The sequence below is a fragment of the Ovis aries genome, chromosome X (assembly GCF_016772045.2).
Source record: "Ovis aries strain OAR_USU_Benz2616 breed Rambouillet chromosome X, ARS-UI_Ramb_v3.0, whole genome shotgun sequence".
Classification (NCBI taxonomy): Eukaryota; Metazoa; Chordata; class Mammalia; order Artiodactyla; family Bovidae; genus Ovis; species Ovis aries.
Genome location: NC_056080.1, coordinates 9,775,501 through 9,781,341, shown reverse-complemented (window position 1 = coordinate 9,781,341; position 5,841 = coordinate 9,775,501). Strand labels below are relative to the sequence as shown.

General features: G+C 35.1%; 1 protein-coding gene across 2 annotated transcripts in view; it reads left to right on the top strand.

The window, feature by feature from the left end:
• ARHGAP6 (Rho GTPase activating protein 6) overlaps positions 1 to 5,841 on the top strand; it is a 542,302-nt gene that overhangs the window by 35,549 nt on the left and 500,912 nt on the right. The window lies entirely within an intron of this gene.

Here is a 5,841-nt window from a genome sequence, read left to right as displayed (position 1 = left end):
TTATCAAAATTTTCATTTATTATAGCTAATACTTCAGAGAAAGGAGTAAAAACAATTACAGAAAAGTTTAATTAGGTTTGGGAAGAACTTGGGGGACAGAAACATATTTAAACTTAGTGAAGTGACTTTTTGAGTCTTTCACAGAGAGACATTTGAATGAAAACTCTGCTTATTATCAAAAGTTAGTTTTTCTTTTTCCTCTATTGGTGTAACAGGGTTTTCTCTCAAAGAGGAGCTGAAATAATTAGCCTAGTGATTTTTGCTTCCACACATTATTAGGGGAATAATCGTGATGGAGTGAAAGTGAAAGCAAAATTTAGGATAATTTTTTTTTAAGGTTGAAATTGTTAGGATTTTATTTTGTGGTCCCAGAAGAGTCTTGGATGGTGGCAGGATTTTGTATCAAATATTATCATTGTTCCCTTTTGTTATATTGTAATGAAGTTGCCTGCCCTAAACATCAACTTGACCGTTTCAACTCCTATGTTTGAGGTGTGCTGCTGGCATAATCAGACCACGATAAAACCCATGATGTACTGAGTAATGAATGTTATGCAATAAGGACTTATTATTTTTTAATTTTTTTAACGAGAAATTTTTATTTTATTTTTTCTGCTTGTTTATTTTTATTTATTTATTTAAACATAAATTTATTTCTTCTTCAGAAAAATCTCTATCTTGCTAACTGTTGATTGCATATTGATTAATCAATTATTTTTCCCTCTTGCATCAAATTTTTCTGCTTAAATTTACAGCTTATAAGTGTGTTAATAAGGCACTGCCTTGAAGCAATATTTTAATTATTAAGTAGTTCAGTTTATAGAGCATTTAATGCAGATATTTTTATCAAATTGATCATAGCATAAAATTTTCTATAACATAGAAACTGGAAAAATTCCAGTTTATAATTGACTGAAGTTATTGTTAAATTTGGCCTGATCAAAATTTGGATTTCATATTCCATGGTTACCAGTGAACTCTCTGTAACAAGCTGTGATTTTCTTGTGATGGCAAGAATGCTGAGTGATTGTGATTTTTTCTGGTGTCAGCCATTCACATGATTTAGGGCTTCCAATTTCACATTGTGTACAGAAATGATGATGCTCAACTGGGGTTTGATTTGCTGAGCATGGAGATAGCAGCCTCTTCCCCAAATCTCAGTTTGATTTCAGACCAGCAAGTCTTTTAATTCTGTGAGCCTTAGACTTAGTTTTAAGGATAAACCTGGGGAAAAAAAAAAAACCTTATCTCAATCCCTGTCCTGCAGAATCCTGGAAATTTTCCATAATCTTCTTCCTTAAGCCATTAGGGATCTTTGTTCACTACAAACTCTAGAAGTGCCTGTTACCATGAAGCTTTAGGAATTTTTCTGATATCTCTTCTAGTATCCTGATAACTGTAAAGAAGGGGAAAAAACTATGCAAAAAAAGAAGACTCTCATTTACAGTCCATTCCTCTAGTTGGCTCTCTTTCTGCATTGACAGTAAAAAGTTAAAACAAATTACCATTTTATGTTGAATTCACATCGAATAATAAATGAACAAATAATCTGAATGACCAAATGATCTCTGGCTGGTGCTAGTAAAAATTACTATTTGTTGAGCTGATTGACCAATTTAGTGAACATGAATGCCTACTACTTAGAGTATTTTTGCTTAGGGTGTTCATATAATTTATTGTAAAAATTAGGACACTTTGATGTGCAGTGTTGTACAACTATCACCACTATTTTCAAAACTCTTCATCATCCCCAATGGAAACTCCAAACTCATTAAACACTCATTTCCTCTCCCCTACCAGTCCCTGGTAAAAACAGAGGTATTTTTCCTGTCTTTATGAATTTGTCTATTCTATATTCATATAAATGGAATCATGTGATATTTGTCCTTTTGTGTCTGTATTATAATTTTGTGTCTGTATTATTATTTGTGTTTGTGTTATTTCAAGATTGTACATGTTGTAGCAGGTATCAGAATTTCTTTTTAATGGCTTAATAATATTCTATATATATTTATATATTATTTTATTATATATAATAATGAGACAGGGTGCTCAGGGCTGGTGCACTGGGATGACCCAGAGGGATGGGATGGGGATGGAGGTGGGAGGGGGATTCAGGATGGGGAACACATGTACACCCGTGGTGGATTCATGTCAGTGTATGGCAAAACCACTGCAATATTGTGAAGTAATTAGCCTCCAATTAAAATAAATAAATTTATATTTTAAAAAAAGATTGTACATGTTGTAGCAGGTATCAGAATTTCTTTTTTATGGCTTAATAATATTCCTTATACATTTTATTTTATTATATATAATAATATATATTATTTTTATATGTAATAGAGTAGAATAATATTAATATATGTGGTAATATTCCATTATATATATATATATATATATATATATATTCTTTATCCATTCATCTGTTGATGGACACTTGTGTTGCTTTTTACCTTTTGGCTACTGTGAATGGTGCTGCAATGAACACTGGTATACAAATAAAAAGAATCAGGACACTTTGGAGTGTCAAAAGGTGCACTATCAATAATTATACCAGAGTAACAAGGATAACATAAAACTACTGATCAAACCTCACCTGAAATGTCTTGTTCTTCTCCCTTCCACCTGCATTCAAGTGGTACCCACTTTAGAAGGGCCAGATCAACTCTCTTCCAAGAAGGATCTTTGGAGTATTTTGGCCTTCCTTTTGCTGAATTATCGAGGCATCAGTGGTCCAAGCATGTCAGAAATTAGAATGTTTTATGTGCCTAGGAAAGAATTATGTGCTGTTATTTGATGTGTATTTGCTCTGTCTTACCTTCTTGAGTGCAAAGACTATGTCTTCTTGAAACACTGACAAACACTGCAAGTGCTCAAAGTCAGGAGAGAAGAAATTCTTGTTGAGAAGTTGACTATAAATAATGCTTTGATCAATATCCCCATATATCCATCTCGAACTCCACATCTTATTATTCTAGTAAGAAGCATTGCCAAAAGAGGAATCAGTGATTCAAAGGTTATGAATAATGTTAAGGATTTAGGAATATTGCAGAGTTACTTTCTGGAAAGGTTAGGCCATTAAACATGCCTCTGAGTATTTCACGTGCCAACATTAAATAGTTAAAAAAAATTAGCCACCCTGAGAAATAGTATCATTTTGTTATTTTAATTTCTATTTATCTTATTTTATTTTCACATGGCTATTAGTTGGTTAAAGCTCGCTCAACATTTAAATGAAAATAATTTGCTGTGTATATAGCTTAAACCACCAAATGTAAAAATAAATATATAAATATGAGGAAGTTTGTAAGCGAACATCTATAAAGTGTTCCTTATGTGCTTTGCGAATATTATTTGATCCTCCTGGCAACTCTAAGTATGAAAGTGAAAGTGTTAGTCGCTCAGTCATGTCTGACTCTTTGCGACCCCCTGAATTATAGCCTGCCAGGCTCCTCTGTCCATGGGATTCTCCTGGCCAGAATACTGGAGTGGGTTGCCATTCTCTTCTTCAGGGGATCTTCCCGACCCAGGGATCGAACCTGGGTCTCCTGCACTGCAGGCAGATTCTTTGCCACCTGAGCCATCAGGGATAGGTACTACTATAATCCTCATTTTATTGAAAATAGGCAATGAGCAACTTGCTGAGGGCAGCACAGTTAAAGAAAGCATGTTTTAAACTATTCCTGAAAAGAAAGTGAAGTCACTCAGTGGTGTCCGACTCTTTGTGACCCCGTGGATTGTAGCCTACCAAGCTCCTCTGTCCATGGGATTCTCCAGGCAAGAGTACTAGAGTGGATTGCCATTTCCTTCTCTAGGGGATCTTCCCGACCCAGGGACCAGCGATTCAGTTGTCTTAGTTCAGGCTACTACAACGAAATGCCATAGACGAGGTAGCTGAATGCGTGCACGTGTTTGTGCTCAGTCATATCCGGCTCTTGCGACCTCGTGGATTGTGGCCTGCCAGGTTCCTCTGTCCATGGAATTTTCCAGGCGAGAGTACTGATAGCAGAACAACAGACATTTAATTCTCTCAGTTCTGGAGGTTGGGATTCCAAGATTAAGGTGCAGGCAGATTTGGCTCCTCGTGAGAACTCTCTTCTTGGCTTGCAGATAGCTCCCTCTCCCTTTGTCTTCACATGGTGGAGAAAGAACTCTGGTCTTTTCCTGTTCTTATAAGGATACTAATCCCATTATGGGGGCCCCCATCCTCGTCACCTCACCTAAACCTGATTACTTCCCTAAGGCCTCACTTACAAATACCATCACACTGGGGGTTGTGGTTTCACCATATGAATTTTGAGGAGACACAAGCATTCAGTCCATAGCAACAATATATCAAAAGGATGAATTGAATCCACGTCAATACTGCTTCCATGTATTTGTGAAAACTGGAAGAGTTTTTAATTTGACCGTTGAGCTGCAGTTCCTGCTAAGTCTTAATGTATCAAACAGAATTAGAGAAATTGTATTTAGTTTTTATACTGCGATCATTTATGCAGAATCTGTAGGAGTTAGATTTAGGTCAATTAAAAACAATGTTCTAAGGGAAAATAAAGAAGGAGATAAATAATCTAACTTAGAGGGCTATTGTTCAAACCAAATTGCTTTGCAAGTGATAATAGTTAACCTGTGATTGGGGTGTTTCAATTCTCTGCCTCAAAGGCAGGTTTTAATAAGACACGAAAATAATAATCCCACAGGTTTTATGTCAGTAGGATAGGAAATTGCTATGTGTTTTGTTAGGAAATGAAATATGCCTTTCCAATGGTTATCACCCTAAAACACACTTTTCTCTTACTTTTATTTTCTTAACTTGATGTCTTTGCTAGAAAACATATATGTTAGCTAATCTGTGGCCAGCAGCAAGTGTCTGCATGTTTTAACTATTCCCAAACTTCATTAATTAAGTAGCTTGAAAATAGTGCTTCATTTCTAGTTAAATATTAATAATTTAACCATTAACATTGGATCATCAGGAGAATATCAATGTCATATTTAAAGTAAATACTCTTGATGCATTAAAGGACTCCAGTCAGGTATTAGAAAGTAAAACTGTTTTCTCTAGACCATGGCCATTTCATGGGCCAGATTCAGTCTTGCATGCAATTTTTTTTTTCTCACAACCCAGAAGAATTATTTTGTGACACATGAAAATTACATGAAATTCAAATATCAGTGTCCATAAGTAAAGTTTTATTGGAACAGACACACTCATTTATTTATGTATTGCCTCTGGGTGCTGTTGTGCTATCACACCAGAATCAAGTAGTTATGGCAGAGACTCTATCCCCCAGAAAGCCTAAAATAGTTACTATTTGATCATTTGTAGAAAATATTTGCTGACACCTGCTCTAGACTTCTGTGCATCTCTTCGCCCATACTTTGTGATCTTTTAAAACAACACTAGAACAGACACAACTAGGGGAATCATGCAATGTGAAAAGAAGTTCATTTTACCTTTTTAGGGAAGAGATGATTACAGTTTATCTTGATGAATTTTTTATTTAATGATATAATACTGCAGCACAGACAGCATAAGCTCTTTTATCTATGCATATTTAAAATGATCATAGATTTCCAGGGGCCAGAATTATCTGAAGTGTTATTTCTGTTCCCTCTGTGTGAGTGACATGTCTTTTAGCACAAAGATCAATAACTGTCTTCAATTTATTTGTTTTCAGCATTTTAAAAACACAGTACCAGGTAGTTCAATGGACTCTTTCATTGTTATTTCATTTAATCCTCTCAAGAGCCCAAATAAATTTTGCATATCGATTTTAGTGATGAGGAAATGGGCCCCCCAAAGTGATGTTTTTTGTTTAACGTTGGATAGCTAAT